This window comes from Bos taurus, chromosome 4 (genome assembly GCF_002263795.3).
Source record: "Bos taurus isolate L1 Dominette 01449 registration number 42190680 breed Hereford chromosome 4, ARS-UCD2.0, whole genome shotgun sequence".
NCBI classification, from domain to species: Eukaryota; Metazoa; Chordata; class Mammalia; order Artiodactyla; family Bovidae; genus Bos; species Bos taurus.
The window spans coordinates 32,820,204-32,839,090 of NC_037331.1; the positions used below are offsets into that span (position 1 = coordinate 32,820,204).

An 18,887-nucleotide genomic window follows, 5' to 3' on the forward strand; every position below is an offset into this window, starting at 1 on the left:
TGTCTCTCCAACACTGAAACCTAATCCCCAGTGTGATGGTGTTTGAAAGTGGGGCTTTGGGGAGGTTATCACATCATAAGCCCTCATGAATGGGGTTAGGGCCCTTATAAAAGAGAGCATTTGTTTCATTTGTTGGAAGGTTTTCAACTACTGATTCAATCTCTTTAATAGATGCAGGGCTAGGCAAGTTATCTATTTCTCTGTTAAGTCTTGTTAGGATTTGTCTTTGAAGAAATTGATCCATTTCATCCATGCTGTCAAATTTATGTTAAGAGTGGTTCATAGTATTTACTTATCCTTTGAATGTAGGATCTATAATGATATGCCCACTTTCACTCCTGATACTGGTAGTTTGTCTTCTCTTTCTTGCTCACTCTGGACCAAGAGTTAATAAAATTAAAATGTATTAATGTTTTAAAACAACTAGCCTTTCATGTGATGGGGAAATGATGGAAACAGTGACAGACTTTATTTTGGGGAGCTCCAAAATCACTGCAGATGGTGACTGCACCCATGAAATTAAAAGACACTTACTCCCTTGGAAGGAAAGTTATGACCAACCTAGATAGCATATTGAAAAGCAGAGACATTACTTTGCCAACAAAGGTTCGTCTAGTCAAGGCTATGGTTTTTCCAGTGGTCATGTATGGATGTGAGAGTTGGACTGTGAAGAAGGCTGAGCACCGAAGAATTAATGCTTTTGAACTATGGTGTTGGAAAAGACTCTTGAGAGTCCCTTGGACTGCAAGGAGATCCAACCAGTCCATTCTGAAGGAGATCAGTCCTGGGTATTCCTTGGAAGGACTGATGCTAAAGCTGAAACTCCAATACTTTGGCCACCTCATGCAAAGAGTTGACTCATTGGAAAAGACCCTGATGCTGGGAGGGATTGGGGGCAGGAGGAGAAGGGGATGACAGAGGATGAGATGGCTGGATGGCATCACCGACTCGATGGACATGAGTTTGAGTGAACTCTGGGAGTTGGTAATGGACAGGGAGGCCTGGCATGCTGTGATTCATGGCATTGCAAAGAGTCGGACACGACTGAGCAACTGAAATGAACTGAGGCAGCATATTGAAAAGCAGAGATATTACTTTGCTAACAAAGGTTTGTCTAGTCAAGGCTATGGTTTTTCCAGTGTCATGTATGGATGTGAGAGTTGGACTATAAAGAAAGCTGAGCACCAAAGAATTGATGCTTTTGAACTGTGGTGTTGGCAAAGACTTTTGAGAGTCCCCTGGACTGCAAGGAGATCCAACCAGCATATCATAAAGGAGATCAGTCTTGGGTGTTCATTGGAAGAACTGATGTTGAAGCTGAAACTCCAATACTTTGGCCACCTGGTGCGAAGAGCTGACTCATTTGAAAAGACCCTGATACTGGGAAAGACTGAAGGCAGGAGGAGAAGGGGACGACAGAGGATGAGATGCCTGGATGGCATCACCAACTCGATGGACATGGGTTTGGGTGGACTCCAGGAGTTGGTGATGGACAGGGAAGCCTGGTGTGCTGCGGTTCATGGGGTTGCAAAGATTTGGACACGACTGAACTGAACTGATTTTGTACATCTTTTTTCTTCTGTTGTATTTCTTGACTATATATGTCCCTTTAACATTTGTTTTAAAGCTGGTTTGGTGGTAATGAATTCTCTTAACTTTTGCTTGTCTGAAAAGCTTTTTATTTCTCCATCAATTTTGAATGAGATCCTTCCCGGGTACAATAATCTTGGTTGTCGGTTTTTCCCTTTCAGTACTTTAAATATATCCTGCCATTCCCTTCTGACCTGCAGAGTTTCTGCTGAAAGATCAGCTGTTAAAGGTATGGAGTTTCCTTTGTATGTTACTTGTTGCTTCTCCCTTGCCTTTTTAATATTCTTTCTTTGTGTTTAGTCTTCGTTAGTTTCACTAGTATGTGTAGGACAAAACAAATTTTTTACAACTTGTTTAAAATTAGAAAGTATTCAAACAAAAAACAATTTCCCATCTTAAATTAATTCATTTGATTTCTTATATGAAATAATTTCCAATTAAAATCAGCTTAATAAAGAATACTTTCACTGGACACCTGTATCACATATCACTTTGGAATTCAATTTTTCCTTGTCCAAACACAAATGAAAATATTCAAGTAATGTATTTTAACATAAGTAAGCTATCGAGGCTTCCCAGGTGGCTCAGTGGTAAAGAATCTGTCTGCCAGCACAGGAGATGAGGGTTTAATCTCTGGATTGGGAAGATCCCCTGGAGAAGGCAATGGCAACTCACTCCAGTATCCTTGCCTGGGAAATTCTATGGAGAGAGGTGCCTGGAAGGCCCACAGCGTCACAAAAAGAGTGAGAAATGACTTTGAACTAAACAATAACAGCGACAAGCTAGCTAGTAATCTAGATAGACAGTTCTACTTTACTGAAGCTATTAGATGTTTTAATTTCAATGCTTATTTTTTTCACAGTTTTTAAAGTTTATATCCACTGATAATTACTAGAAAATATTTGCTATATTCCTCATGCTGTACAATATATCCTTGTAGTTTGTTTTATATCTAGTATAAACTATATAAAAAAAATTTTTTTAAGCATGTACCTCTTAATCTCCTACCCTTACACTACTCCTCCCCCAGTCCTCCCCACAACTGGTAACCACTGGTTTGCTCTCTGTATCTGTGAATCTAAAGGACGGAGGAGCCTGGTGGGTTGCCATCTATGGGGTCACACAGAGTCAGACACGACTGAAGCGACTTAGCAGCAGCAGCAGTAGCAAAGCTATATATGATGTTTAAAACCCCCTCATTAGAGATTATTCATAAGGGTGGCTTTTTTTTTTAAGAAGTGACAATGCTTCTTTAGTTTACCTTCAACCTTGTTTTAGAAATATCCACTGCTACTATTCTTCACTAGTTGAACATAATTACCTCATTTGACAAACATCCCTACTATGTACCGCTGCTGCTGCTGCTGCTAAGTCGCGTCAGTCATGTCCGACTCTGTGCGACCCCATAGACAGCAGCTCACCAGGCTCCTCTGTCCCTGGGATTCTCCAGGCAAGAATACTGGAGTGGGTTGCCATTTCCTTACTAGATACTGGGAATAAAATAGATGCTCAATAAACTATGATTCCTGGACTTGAGAAATGCACATTCCAACAGAAGACAAAAAGATAATTAGATTACAGCATAATGAGCACCATATTTATTAAAAAGTATTTTGGGATGAGGGGGGATAAATGGTTCTAACATTACTGGAAAAGCAGTAACAGTTAAATTTGGATTTACTGTAATAAATCAAGGGTCAAAAGGATAGAAATCAAATATATAAAGAGTTGACCCTTGAACAACCCAAGTTTGAAGTGCGTAAGTCCACTTATACATGGTCCATTTATTTCCCATTTATGTTACAGTGCTATATGATTCCGGTTGGTTGAATCTGTAAACGCAGTCACAGTTTGGAGGGCTGACAGCATACACATGACTGTTAAACGTGGATTTCTGACTTGCGGAAGGTAAGCACCCCTAAGCCTCACACTATTCAATGGTAAACTGTATAGAAAATGAAAAAGAATATATAACCAACAAGTTCATACTGAGAAAACTAAATGGAATAAATGAAATAAAAAAATAATGATACATAAGATTAAAAAGTGAACATAAATAGTAAATTGGTAGTCATAAACCCAAATGTAATAACATTAAATATAACTGGGCTAAATGCTCTAAATAAAAAACTAGATAAAATGTAAAATTCAATTCTATCCTGCCTACAAAGAGGCACTTTTAAGGACCCAGAAATACTGAAAGTTAAGAATAAAAAGTGTATCATATAAACATTAACTAAAAGAAAGCTATTTTAACTATGCTAATAGCAGAAAAAACTAGACTTTAAGGTAGGAACACTATTAGAGATAAAGAAGGACGTTTCATGATAACAGAGGAATGAAATCACTAGGAAGAGACCACAGTTCTCAATCCATACCCACCTGGTAATCAAACAACAAAATATTTTAGCAAATAAATGACAGAACTAAACAGAGGAACAGACAAATCTACACTCAGACAGATCTGACAGATCGAACACATGTCTCTTAACATCAGGCTAAGCATACAACAAACTAGGAGGGATAGTGAAATTAGGAACACAACGGCATCTATAAAACATGAAATCAACAATGACAGAACACAGTCCTCCCTTGATATCTGCAGGGAATTGCTTCAAGGAACCCTGAAGAAACCAAAATCCACAGATGTTCAAGTTCCTTAGAGTTGGCCCTCCACATTGCTGGATGTGGAACAGGTGAATACAGAGGACTGTTTATCTTCTTTTCAAATGTATATGAAAGAGTTACTACAATTGACCAAATGTTGCATTGTAAAGCAAGCACAGATAAAAATGCAAAACTTTAAAATCTTTTCGAATACTCTCTGCACAGTGGAATTAAGTTAGAACTCAATAACTAAAAACAGAAAATCCTCAACTGTCTGAAAGTTAAACGATACCTTTTAAAATAAACAATGAGTCAAAGAAGAAATCCCAACAGAAAGTAGAAAACATTTTAAATTAATTAATAATGAAGACACAAATTTTAAATCTGTGTCTGACTCTGCGACCCCATGGACTGTAGCCCACGGGGGTCCTCTGTTTGTGGAATTCTCCAGGCAAGACTACTGCAGTGGATTGCCATTCCCTTCTCCAGGGGATCTTCCCAACCCAGAGATCAAACTGGGGACCTCCTGCATTGCAAGCAGATTCTTTAGTGTCTGAAAAGTAAAGCCCCAGGGAAGCCCCTTGTTTGCTATCCCAAAGCAATGTCAAACAAGGCAATCTGTGGTCTAATAATGCAAAGATACGAAAGAAAAAAGGCTGAAAAACAATGATCTAAACTTCCATCTCAAGAATTAGAAAAAGAACAGGAACTTAAAAAAAAAAAAAAAGCAGAAGGAAGGAAATACTAAATATGATAAAGAGAAAGCAACAAATTAAGAAATATACAGAGAGGAAATTAACAAAGCTAAAGGCTGGTTCTCTGAAGATATTAATAAAATTTATATACTCCCAGCAAGAAAAAAAATGGGAAAAACAGAAATTACCAAAATCAGGAGAGAAAAATGGGAAATGACCAGATTTTTAAATGATAAAAAGATATTCAGAGGATATTGAGAGAAGCTTTAAATTTGGTAACATACAGGAATAGGTGTATTCCTTGAAAAACTCACTGAAACTGATAAAAGAATAAACAGGAAATCTGAATTGTTCGGTATCTATTAAATAAATTGAGTCTATTACTAAAAGACTTCCCACAAAGACAATTTGTGGTTCATATTTCTTCCCTGGTGAATTCTTCCAAAAGTTTAAGAAAGAAATAATATTAACTGTACACAAATTCTTCTACAAAACAGAATAAAAGAACATTTCCCAACTTGTAAAGTCAGATAATCTTACTGACAAATCTAGACAAGGACACTATAAGAACAATCACAGACCAATCACTTTCATGAATGTGCAAAAATCCCAAATACAGTATCACCTCACTTAATGTAAAGATACGTAAAAAAGATAATACAGCACAACCCAGTTTATTTATTCCAGGGTGGGTTATCATCAAAAACTCAATTAGTGTGATTAACTACATAAAGAGAAAAAAGGAGAGAAATCATATGATCATCTTGATAGAAAAACTATTTGACAACATTTGTTGTTGTTTAGTTGCTAAGTCATGTCTGACTCTTTGCGACCCCATGAATTATAGCTCGCCAGCTTCCCTATCCTTCACTATCCCCTGGAGTTTGCTCAAACTCATTCAGCATCCACTCACAAAATTCTCAGCAATCTACTAGTAAAAAGAACTGAGAAAAACCTACTGTAAACATCATATTTAGTGGTAAAACTGTTAATGCTTTCTACAACACTGTGGTCCTAGGCAGTGCAGTAAGACAAAAAAGAAAAGCCATAAAGTTTAAAAAGGGAAGAAATAAAATAGGTAGAAGACACGACAATGTTTTCAGAATGCTAAACACACACACACACACAAAACTGCAGAAAATCTATTAGAATGAATAAGCACATCTGGTAAAATTGCTAATTACAAGAACAATATTTTTAAAAGCAATTTAATGTCTATATATCAACAAAAAAGAAAAAAGTTTTTAAATTATTGTAATACAGAGATATTAAATATGGAAGAACAAATCTAAAAAGATAAAATCTATATATTCAAAACTACGAAACATCTTTGAGAAAAATTTCAGAATAGCTACAAATACATGACGGGATGGAGATTTTTTACTCATGGATTGCATTTAAGTCTTGTCAAGATGGCAGATGATGTATAGATTAAATGCAATCTTAAAAAAATTCCAGCAGATTTTTTAAATGGAAATTGACAAGCTGATCCTAATATCTAGTTTGCAAAGCCCAAGAATAGCCAACACAGTCTCGAACACAAAGCTGGAGAACTTATATTTCCAAACACGATATACTATAAAGATATAGTTATTAAACCAATATGATATTAGCTCAAGAACAAAGAGACTAATGGGACAGAAGAGGGAGTCCGGAAGCACACACACGAATGATGCCATCACCTTGTCGTTGTTCAGTCGCTCAGTCACCTGACTTATGACAAATGTGACACTTGAGTGTAGTGAGGAAAGCACGGTCTTTTTAATAAATGGTACTAGGGAAGATCCCCCGGAGGAGGCCAGGGCCACCCACTCCAGAATTCTTGCCTGGAGAATCCCATGGACAGAGGGGCCTGAAGCGCTTCTGTCCACAGGGTAGCAAAGAGTCAGACAGGACTGAAGCTAGTTAGCACACCTCAAACTGATTTCCTAAGGAAAATATTTAATCTTGACTCCTATATTTCACAGCATAAACAAAAAATAAAGTACAGGTGGACTGCTGATATAAATGTAAAGGACAGAACTAAATCTTCTAGAAGAAAACAGAAGAATATTTTCATTACCTTGGAGTACTAGACCAATTTCTTAGGCAGGCCACAATAAGCACGAACCAAGATGGAACTTTATGATGGACTACTTCACAATTATGAGTTTCTATTTATCACAACATAAAGAGAATGGAAAATCAAGCCACCAAATGGGGAAAGACACTTACATCACATAGACTCAGCAAAGATCCACATAGAATGTACAAAGAATTACACAAACAAAACATCAGACATTGCAAATGATAAACCACTTGAACTGGCATGTCACAAAAGAGACTCTCCAGATGGCCAACAGACTTATGGAAAGGTGCTTAACTTCAACAGAGATCAGGGAAATACAAATTATATAAATCCCCATGTGACACCCCATCAAACCACTAGAATCGCTTAAGTGAAGACAGAAAAATTTCAAGTGTTAGTGAGGATTAGAGAAACTGGAATTCTCATACAGTTGACCCTTGAGTAACATGAGTTTGAATTGCATGGGTCCACTTAATGCAGGCTTTTTTCACTGAATACAGTACTACACAGGTTTCCCAGTTGGCTCAGACGGTAAAGCGTCTGCCTGCAATGCAGGAGACCCAGGTTCAATCCCTGGGTTGGGATGATCCCCTGGAGAAAGAAATGGCAACCCACTCCAGTACTCTTTTCTGGAAAATTCCATGGACAGAGGAGCCTGCTAGGCTATAGTCCATGGGTGTACAAAGAGTCAGACATGACTGAGCGACTTCACTTTTCACAGTACTACACAGTCAGCGGTTGGTACAACCTGAGAGTGCATGCTGATGCAGCCCACTGTGAAGTTACATGCAGATTTTAGGCCATGTTCAGAGTCAGCACCCCTAACCCTACTCCACTGTTCAGGAGTCAACTGTACACTGCTGACTACCATGCAGCCTGGTACAATGCCTTTGGAAAACTGTTGTATCCACTGAAGCCAAACATCTATATACCATATCACCCAGAAATGCCAGTTCATTTCAGTTCAGTCGCTCAGTCGTGTCTGACTCTTTGCGACCCATGAACCACAGCACACCAGTCTTCCCTGTCCATCACCAACTCCTGGAGTCCACCCAAACCCATGTCCATCCAGTCGGTGATGCCATCCAACTATCTCATTCTCTGTCGTCCCCTTCTCCTCCTGCCTTAAATCTTTCCCAGCATCAGGGTCTTTTCAAATGAGTCAGCTCTTTGCATAAGGTGGCCAAAGTATTGGAGTTTCAGCTTTAGCATCAGTCCTTCCAAGGAACACCCAGGACTGATTTCCTTTAGGATGGACTGGTTGGATCTCCTTGCAGTCCAAGGGACTCCCAAGAGTCTTCTCCAACACCATAGTTCAAAAGCATCAATTCTTCGGTGTTCAGCTTTCTTTATAGTCCAACTCTCACATCCATACATGACCACTGGAAAACCACAGCCTTCACTAGATGGACCTTTGTTGGCAGAGTAATATCTTTGCTTTTCAATATGCTGTCTAGGTTGCTCTTAACTTTCCTTCCAAGGAGTAAGCGTCTTTTAATTTCATGGCTGCAATCACCATCTACAGTGATTTTGGAGCCCAGAAAAATAAAGTCTGACACCGTTTCCACTGTTTCTCCATCTATTTGCCATGAGGTGATGGGACCAGATGCGATGATCTTCGTTTTCTGAATGTTGAGCTTTAAGCCAACTTTTTCACTCTCCACTTTCACTTTTTCAAGAGGCTCTTTAGTTCTACTTCACTGTCTGCCCTAAGAGTAGTATCATCTGCATATCTGAGGTTATTGATATTTCTCCCAGCAATCTTGATTCCAGCCTGTGCTTCCTCCAGCCCGTTTCTCATGATGTACTCTGCATGTAAGTTAAATAAGCAGGGTGACAATATACAGCCTTGATGAACTCCTTTCCCAATGTGGAACCAGTCTGTTTTTCCATGTTCCAATTCTAACTGTTGCTTCTTGACTTGCTTGCAGATTTCTCAGGAGGCAAGTCAGGTGGTCTAGTATTCCCATCTCTTAAAGAACTTTCCACAGTTTGTTGTGATCCACACAGTCAAAGGTTTTGGCATAGTCAATGAAGCAGAAATAGATGTTTTTCTGGAATTCTCTTGCTTTTTCCATGATCCAGCGGATGTTGGCAATTTGATCTCTGCTTTCTCTGCCTTTTCTAAAACCAGCTTGAACATCTGGAAGTTCATGCTTCACGTATTGCTGAAGCCTGGCTTGGGAGAATTTTGAGCATTACTTTAATAGCGTGTGAGATGAGTGCAATTGTGCAGTAGTTTGAGCATTCTTTGGCATTGCCTTTCTTTGGGATTGGAATGAAAACTGACCTTTTCCAGTCCTGTGGCCACTGCTGAGTTTTCCCAATTTGCTGGCATATTGAGTGCAGCACTTTCATAGCACCATCTTTCAGGATTTTGAATAGCTCAACTGGAATTCCATCACCTCCACTAGCTTTGTTCGTAGTGATGCTTTCTAAGGCCCACTTGACTTCACATTCCAGGATGTCTGGCTCTAGGTGAGAGATCACACCATCGTGATTATCTGGGTCGTGAAGATCTTCTTTGTACAGTTCTTCTGTGTATTCTTGCCACCTCTTAATATCTTCTGCTTCTGTTAGGTCCCACCATTTCTGTCCTTTATTGAGCCCACCTTTGCATGAAATGTTCCCTTGGTATCTCTGATTTTCTTGAAGAGATGTCTAGTCTTTCCCATTCTACTGTTTTCCTCTATTTCTTTGCACTGATCGCTGAGGAAGGCTTTCTTATCTATCCTTGCTATTCTTTGGAACTCTGCATTCAGTTGCTTATATCTTTCCTTTTCTCCTTTGCTTTTCGCTTCTCTTCTTTTCACAGCTATTTGTAAGGCCTCCTCAGACAGCCATTTTGCTTTTTTGCATTTCTTTTTTTGGGGATGGTCTTGATCCCTGTCTCCTGTACAGTGTCACGAACCTCCATCCATAGTTCATCAGGCACTCTGTCTATCAGATCTAGTCCCTTAAATTTATTTCTCACTTCTACTGTATAGTCATAAGGGATTTGATTTAGGTCATACCTGAATGGTCTAGTGGTTTTCCCTACTTTCTTCAATTTCAGTCTGAATCTGGCAATAAGGAGTTCATGATCCGAGCCACACTCAGCTCCCGGTCTTGTTTTTGCTGACTGTATAGGGCTTCTCCATCTTTGGATGCAAAGAATATAATCAATCTGATTTCGGTGTTGACCATCTGGTGATGTCCATGTATAGAGTCTTCTCTTATGTTGTTGGAAGAAGGTGTTTGCTATGACCAGTGTGTTCTCTTGGCAAAACTCTATTAGCCTTTGCCTTGCTTCATTCTGTATTCCAGGGGCAAATTTGCCCGTTACTCCAGGTGTTTCTTGACTTCCTACTTTTGCATTCCAGTCCTCTATAATGAAAGGACATCTTTTTTGGGTGTTAGTTCTAGAAGGTCTTCATAGACTGTTCAACTTCAGCTTCTTCAGTGTTACTGGTTGGGGCATAGACTTGGATTACCATGATATTGAATGGTTTGCCTTGGAAACAAACAGAGATCATTCTGTCGTTTTTGAGACTGCATCCAAGTACTACATTTTGGACTCTTTTGTTGACTATGATGGCTACTCCATTTCTTCTAAGGGATTCCTGCCCACAGTAGTAGATATAATGGTCATCTGAGTTAAATTCACCCATTCCAGGCCATCTTAGTTTACTGATTCCTGCAATGTCGCTGCACTCATAGGTACATATATTCACCAAAATACATATTCATGAATATCCAATTAGTAATAGTCAAAGAGTGAAAACAATGCAAGTGTCCTATTTAGGCAGAATGGATATACTGTGGTATATTCACATCACAGACTGGATTTGTTGAGTGTTGCCTCATTGTGAATTTGAAATGAATGGACTAATACGTACCTTTTTCTATTTAGTTTATTTTGCTCAACATTATGTTTGTGAGATTCATCCTTTTTGTTGCACATAGCTGTAATTTAATGTTCAATGCTGTATCAAATTCAAAAAGAGGCAAAACTAACGGTGTTGAAAGCTAGGAGCATGCAGTAACTGAAGGAAGGGAAGGAAGAGATTTCTGCGGCTTTAGGTAGTGTTCTCTTTTATTAATAATACTGTATTCCCAGAACTTAATTATCTTTAAACTGGAAGCTTGTACCTTTTGTCACCTTCACCTTTTTGCTAACCTCCCACCAACCTGTTCTCTGTATTGGTGGGTACAGTTTCTTTAAGATTCCACATATAAGTGGGATCACACAGTACTTGTCTTTCCCTGACTTACTTCACTTAGCATAATGCCCTCAAGGTCTATCCAAGTTGTGGCAAACGGCAGGATTCCCCCCTTTTCATGGCTGAATAATTTTCAATTGTGTATACACATCACATTTTCTTTATGCATTCATCACTGATGGGCACTTAAGTTCTTTCCATGTCTTGACTATTCCAAGTAATGCTGCGATCATCATGCAAGTACAGGTACCTTTCTGAAACAATGATTTTGTTTCCTTTGGGTAATGCACTTTTTTCTTGAACTGGGTGCTGGATATAAAGCTGTGTTCTTTTTGCAAAAAAAAAAAATCATTGTACACCTATGCTGTGTGTACTTTTCTATATGCATATGATAAATCAATGAAAATCTATATTAAAATATGGAAGCAAAGTGTAGCCAGAAACAAGGCTAAATACATCAGTATGGTGTTCTACATATGTGTCAGAGGTTGGCCACAGATTTAACATTGCTGCTGCTGCTTTTAAGTCACATCAGTAGTGTCCAACTCTGTGCAACCCCAAAGACGGCAGCCCACCAGGCTCCTCTGTCCCTGGGATTCTCCAGGCAAGAATACTGGAGTGGGCTGCCATTTCCTTCTCCAATGCATGCTGCTGCTAAGTCTCTTCAGTCTTGTCTGACTCTGTGCAACCCTATGGACAGCAGCCCTCCATGCTCCTCTGTCCACAGGATTCTCCAGGCAAGAATACTGGAGTGGGTTGCCATTTCTTTCTCCCGATTTAACATTAAGATTTCTAATAGCTTTATGAGAAAAAGAGAAGTTGCCAGCTACACATTCATTTGTGCCCAGTAGATATAAGTAGATCAACTGCCTAAAGATACAACTCTTGGCACTAAAAAAAAAAGATATTTCTCATAGAAATCTTCACAAAAAGAAGACATTTTTTGACATAATAAACAAAGTTCTTGACAACAATTTCAAGAAGATCCACTGTGATGGCTTCTAATGCTGACACTCAATGTAGGCTGCTGGAATCTTACCAAAGCAAGACAGGGGCAAAAGCAAGTGGAGACAGGACAGGGCAAAGCGATGTAACCTACACACTCAGCTGCTCTCCAGGCGGACCCAGGGATGTAGTTTATAAACCTATAAGACTAATACAATAGTGGATAAGCTTCACATATTTCCCCCTGAATATCGCATCTCTCAACCAAGTTCTGACATTTATCAATCAGCAGTGAGATTAACACAATACCCTCTAATAAATGTGTAGCAGACAGCAATTTTCCATTATCAGTTGAATATGAAGCCAGTTAAGCTAGGGGAAGGGATAAGGATCTTCTGTGAATGCTGAGAAGCTGACCTCTGACTTTTAAGATGATCATCCTACCTCCACTGGGATCACCTATGATTAGGGCTCTAAGACTCTTTAGAAATGATACTGAATCTTCTCCAAAGCCATACAGTAACAAATAATGTTGATCAAAGTCCCAACCCAAAGTTCTACTATGTATAGCATTGATAAAAAGTGCTTCAGCCAAAAATATAATCACGATAGGCAAGGTATGAACAGTCTGCTAAAGCATTCTCAAGCAAAAAGTAACAAGGAAAGGAAGTCACTGCATTTAAAGTTATTTAGAGGATTATATCACCAATGATATTTGGTAACATTTCACATATCTGCATTTTAACCACCTTGTTCAAGTACAGGAATATATCTTTTTTTCCCCTGATTATTCAGCACCAGACGTTAAGAGGTTCAGAGTGCAAAAGCTCACTCACTGAACTTAGGTGTCTCAGTGCTTTTTTTTTTTTTTAAAACACTGGATAAATTTACTTATCTGCTTTTCTAGTTCACAACCAACTATAATGAGCATGTTAGGATAGGAAGCACAGAGGAAAGAGCTGGTAGAAACAGGCAGAGGTGCAGGAAATAACTGCTAACTTGGTAGGAAGAGCCAGCAAAGCAAAAGCAGACCAAGAACACCAAACACACCATGGGGCCATGTAGCAAACAGCGCTGTGTGCCTCAGGAGTCTCCAAGGGCAACCACTGCACAGGGTACATTCACAGAACAGATCCAGAGTAAAGTCACTTTTAGGGATTCTATGCCGAGTCTTTTTAATAAGGTAGGGAAACGTATAACGCTTTTTAAAAAGCAGTTTATCCACAACGCTTTAAATAGTATTCTTTATTGTAATATAAATCTGAACACTTAAGATTGTAAGCTTCAGTTAAACAGAAGACTTTACTCCACAAAAAATGCTGAGTAAAGCACTGCAGTTGACCAGAGAATTTTAACTCAAACACCAGTTACAAGAAAAATACGAGCATCTCATTTCCCAAACACATTGGAAAAATGAGGTGCTATTCAAATGAGGTTATCTGAATTAACATTCAAGTTATGAAATAGTATCTTGACCTATAGAAAACTAAGAACTATGTACACGTTATTAAAAGTACTTTAATTTTGAAAATCATCATTTGTCTCTACTGTGCTTACTTCCTCACACCATCTCCTTCAATGTTTCATTAGTCCTTTCCATACACCAGACAGGGAAGTTACGGCTTTATGTGGGAGTTTCTCACAATGTATTGGTTTAGAAGTTTGCCAAATGTTATTTTAAAATATATGCACCTATATTTAAATGTATATTTTAATAATTTTTCATAAACTATTATTGACCCATGGAAAGAGAACTTATATTTTAATTCTCCTTGTCACCAGAACTAAAATTAAAGGAATATGTAAGTTTTTTCAATAACCTATGAAGCTTAAAAATGTAACTAGTACCTGATTTTCTAGGATGAAAAATGCAGGTTAAGAAATCCTCAAGGAATTTAACAATTTTTGTAAATGGTAGAGAATATGCAGAGAAAATATTAGTTTGTACATGGAAATAAGTCAGTTTATGAATATTTTAGAGTTGAATGTGGAACATTTAGAGACTTTGAGTGATCTATTTTCTATCACAATCTGTAAAAAAAATGATTAAAGACTACTTATTTGCTGAGATAAGTACTAAGTGTTTTCAGTCTACAATATATCAATGTTCATGAAAAAACTGATGAAATAATTACACACACAATCACAATGAATCAAAATTCAATTCCTGACTATCCTACCTAACCAAATAACTCACTTCCAAAGTTCGAACTGTAACATAGTTCTTAATATGAGGCATTTTCAAACCAAAAGAATTGTGTGGTTATGTAATAGGGCTGTAAACCTAAACTGAGAGTATGCCTAAACTGTGTAAGGGGTAATGAAAAGCATTACTGTCTAAGTATTGATGCATATCACCTGTACTAATTAACCTGCAAAGAAGCAGGTTAAAATATCTTCCCACCCTCAACTAACACATATGCCAGAATGCTAGTCAGGGGTGGGGGGAGTTTGTTTTGGTTTGGCTTTCTATACTATTGCATTTTTCCAGGATACCAGTAGAGAATCAAGGTATCACAACATAGAAGGCACAATTCAAAATGTTTTTGTTTGCAGAGAAAAAGCACATGCCTCATCTAGCTACCATTCAGCATATGTCTACCAAAATTACCAATGATTCTGTCCAATATTATTTTACAGATGAGAAAACTGAAAACAGATTTGTTAAAGGACACAATTAATGACAAAGTAAACTTAGAACTCAATTATATTTCACTAAACCAGCTTCTTCCCAACTTAAATACGAAATCACGTCTGATCTGCTACATAAAAATTTAAAAATAAATTATTTAACAGATGTGGGTGAGATACCCAGGTTCTGATAATTCTGAAAGAGAGAAAAGCAAAAGAAATTCACAAATACTGATTTCTTTCTTTTGCAGAATTCAAGGTGGGGATACGTAAAACACCCAAATGGCCTACTGTTGTGGGCCAGAGTGAGGTACTCCGCCCGTGACAAAGGTCATGAGGAAGGAGGCTCGACATACGCAAAGGCGGGATCGAGCCTCAGGAGTCCCCCTGGAACTCCTCGAGCATCTACCCCATAACCAGAGCCTGCCTACTTTACTACTTTGTGCTCACCTACACCTCTGACTTTACGGGGGGCTGTCCCCCACCACCTCTTTCAGAGAAGGAGTTAACTTAGAGCTCCAGTTAATAATAATTCCTGGGCGGGATAAGAGTGTTTTAACCCACAAACTCCTCTGAAGGTTCTCTAGCCTGCCTGACAGGCTTGTCCGGCCACATGTGATTGCTCACAGCCTCCCAACCGTGAGAGGCACGAGATGCTTTAAACCTTCTAAAAACAGGTTCCTTAGAAAAGTTAGAAAACTATTAGTATAATAGGCTGATTAGAAATTGTATTGGTGAAGGGTTTTTCATTTGTTGAGCCAATGTTTGTTGCTAAGTCTCCACATCCCCTGCCCTTACACACATTAATGAATATATAGAAGAAATAAGTATTAACCTTTGATATTAATCACGTTATACCTTAGGCTAAGTAAATTCTTTCCTTAACTAAAACCCACTACACCCTCACCCTATAGGAATGTAACTTTATTTGGGTGGTGTCTGTTTTAAGAATAATCACCCCTGGAGAAATAAGTGTCCTGGTTGACTGACCACTGTCACAAGGAGAGGGTCATAAATTGTCAGCAGGCCCCCCTGGCCAGAAGATGATGTAACACCCCTAAGACCTCTGTATACATTTGTATGAAGCACCTGACTTTGATAAAAGTCAGGACTGCTGGCCCCGCGTGACTTTTGCATAACATCTCAGTGTATAAAAGTAGACCATGGAAAATAAAGAATTGGGATCAGTTTCTCGAAATACTGGTCTCCCCATGTCGCTCTCTCTCTCACTCTGGCTGAGTCTCCATCTGGAGCGCGGAACCCGCCATACTTACTAATTATGCCTGGGCTTCTAAGATCCGACCAGGGAGGCCTCAGTGTCTCCTCTCCTTCGGGAGAACGGAAGGACGCCTGCGGCCTACGTAAGTGGTGCAAACTTCTTGTCTTGAAGTTTTATTGGTCTCCCGCGTAAACCAAGCTACTCAGCCTCTTTTCTCCACTGAATTTTCCTACTGAGCTATCCTCATCCTATTACTCTTTATATCTTTGATAAAATATTTAAATAAATAGGTCACCGACGCTGTCCCCGCTTCGAATACCCTGGATCAGCCGGGGCAGGACCCCAGCAGCCTACAATGACTTTTCCCCCAAAACTGAAAGCCTTTAGACAAAATCTATCAAATAGATTTCATTACTAGAAAAGGATAATAATTGATATCCACCAACTATTTGAACATGAAGAACAGTGTTAGTAACATTATCCACATAAATAAATACACAAGTTGAAATCTAAGCCAGAAACTGAAATTTATTATAGCTACAATAATGAAATTTCTTTTAGCTACAATACTAAATTTATCATAAACTGCAACTAAAGTCAGCATGTATGCTCATTCCAGAGTAGAAAAGAATAATTAGACAAACACAACAAAAATTCTGCTATCCCAGACAACTGCCCACACAAATCAGTGACTGAAATTTCTTAAACATGTAACTTAAATAAGGTTTAGATGTGTCCCTTTCTTTTCCTGCACTGCCTCTGCTGCCATGACAAAAATGGAGATGCAAAACAGTATCCTCCACTGATTTTTTTATTCATCGGTTTTTATTGTCTTTAAAAATTAGTAGAGTATAAAACGTCTCACAGTGTTTTACCCCAAATCTTCAACACCCACTGTTCTGAAGACTGCCACAATGATTGAGAGCAATTTATGTCAGCCCAGGTGTTTAAAGTTCCAGGCTGAAATATTGAGTAATTAACATTATCCTACAAACACTCAAAATCACTTCAGCTGCCACTAGTAGGCTGCAGACCATGAGGTCCCGAAGAGTCAGACAGGACTGAGCGACTTCACTTTCACTCATTGGAGAAGGAAATGGCAACCCACTCCAGTGTTCTTGCCTGGAGAATCCCAGGGATGTGGGAGCCTGGTGGGCTGCAGTCTACCGGGTCACACAGAGTCGGACACGACTGAAGTGACTTAGCAGCAGCAGCAGCCACTAGTAGGTAACAAAACTCTCCCAAACAAAAACTGTAAGAAAGTTAGCCTTGTTTACTGTTCTATTTACCTAACTTAAAAACACTGCCTAGATGTAAAAAAAATTTCATACACCTATCTTCTTCAAAAGGTTGCATCCTAAACAGCACAAATGTCAATTCAAAAGATTCCATGTTAATATTTTACTGTTTATAACTCCAAGTGCCATAAAAGTCAGTGAGGCAGGTCTTCCTACCAGAGGGGTGAACAGCTGTTAAGTACAATGCAATTAAAAAAAAAAACAACAAACCTGCTCAAAGTTACTGAATATAAGCCCGAGTATAAATATCTATATTCTGCTTAACACGCTAGACACATCTTTTTTTTTAGACACATCTTTACATAAGGAAAAGAAAAAAAACATGTAAATTGTAAAGGAGGGAAAGGTCTCCTCATTCTCTTATTCTTACAGGATTTTTGATGGCTAAGGAAGAGTTTCATGCAACAAACTACTTTTACAACAACTTGATGGCTCAATGACCTTCCTAAGAAACGGATGCTTAGGACTACCATGGATTTAATACCCAGAAACAAGACTTAAACAAAATGTCAGCATGCTAAAAGTCAGTTATTTCTGTCTACAAGGCTGGTTGAAAGTAATTTCTAAATACATTTTTTAAAGTAAGGGAATATTACGATTATAGTTACAAAACAAAGAAAGGCAAAACTTGAAATAAATCACCGACTAGGTATCCTCCACAGTCCTACTCTTGGTATCAATTGCAGAAATATCAGTAACACTGCAATTTAGAGTGCAGAGGACAAGGAAACACATACACACGCGACTAGCATGGAGTAGGCACTCACTATCTGTGGCACGAAACGACAATGTGCAAACAATCAAAAACAGAAAACAAAACGCACTCCGATTTTGAAGCAACACAGTCAACAATTACTTGACGAAAAGCTGCCAGACAGCTTAACGCGTACTAAAAGGAAACGGCTCCTCCTCCCTGCCCTCCTCTTTCACTCAGACGCTAGATTGTACATTGAAAACAAATCCTCCCCGAGCCCCGCCCCAAGCCCTACCCTCAAGCGGTTCCCAGCACTGAAACTGACGGAAAGTCCGGGGCCTTGGCGGAGCCCAGACCGGCCCCACACAGGACGCTCTGGCCGCGGACACGCCCGGGGCGGCGGCGGCAGCCGGGGCTCCAGCCGGTTGTCTCCGGGACCCCCAGGGTCTAGCGCTCTCCCCAGCCCGCGGCGCCGGCGGCCCCCTCCTCTGTCCCCGAGCGGCGGGCCGCGCCGTACCTGCACACCGTGATCAGGTTCCTCCTCTCCACGGCGGCGTTGCGGGCGCTCAGGCTCTTCGGGACCGCCGCCCCCCTTGGCGAGGCGCCGTCCCAGGCCCCCCAGGCTCCGGAAGGGCCATGGCGGGCTGACCCCCGGACCCTTTTGTCTCGTGCGACCCCGCCCCCCGCCCCGCCCCCCCCCCCCCTGCTTCCCTGGGCTTTTGCTCGGCTTGCGGCCGTGGGGACGCGGAAGGGTGGCAGGGAAGGAAGGCGGACGGAGGGAGGGTGTGGAAGACGATGGAGGACTCGTACCCGGGCACTGGCGGCTGGCGCACCGCACCAGAGCTCTACACAAATACACACACTCACGAGCGCACACGAACGCACCACCCCCGCTCTCGCGCGCACCGCCAGGAGCCGGGCTGCGCGTGCTGTTCGGC

General features: G+C 39.9%; 1 protein-coding gene and 1 non-coding gene across 8 annotated transcripts in view; one reads left to right on the forward strand and one right to left on the reverse strand.

The window, feature by feature from the left end:
- The window catches only part of LOC101902435 (phosphatidylcholine translocator ABCB4), a 107,009-nt gene extending 88,377 nt beyond the window's left edge, over window positions 1-18,632 (reverse strand). For 2 of the 7 annotated variants that reach the window (XM_059885829.1, XM_059885828.1), the window contains exon 1: window positions 18,467-18,625. The gene's annotated coding sequence lies outside the window, so the exon portion shown is untranslated. Of the gene's footprint in view, window positions 1-18,466 lie in introns of all 7 variants that reach the window. The other 5 variants (XM_024991030.2, XM_024991031.2, XM_024991022.2 and 2 more) reach the window with 4 other exon arrangements.
- TRNAC-GCA (transfer RNA cysteine (anticodon GCA)) lies at window positions 7,474-7,545 on the forward strand. The gene has a single exon. It is a non-coding gene; the product is annotated as a tRNA-Cys (tRNA).
- Window positions 18,633-18,887: the final 255 nt, after the last annotated feature.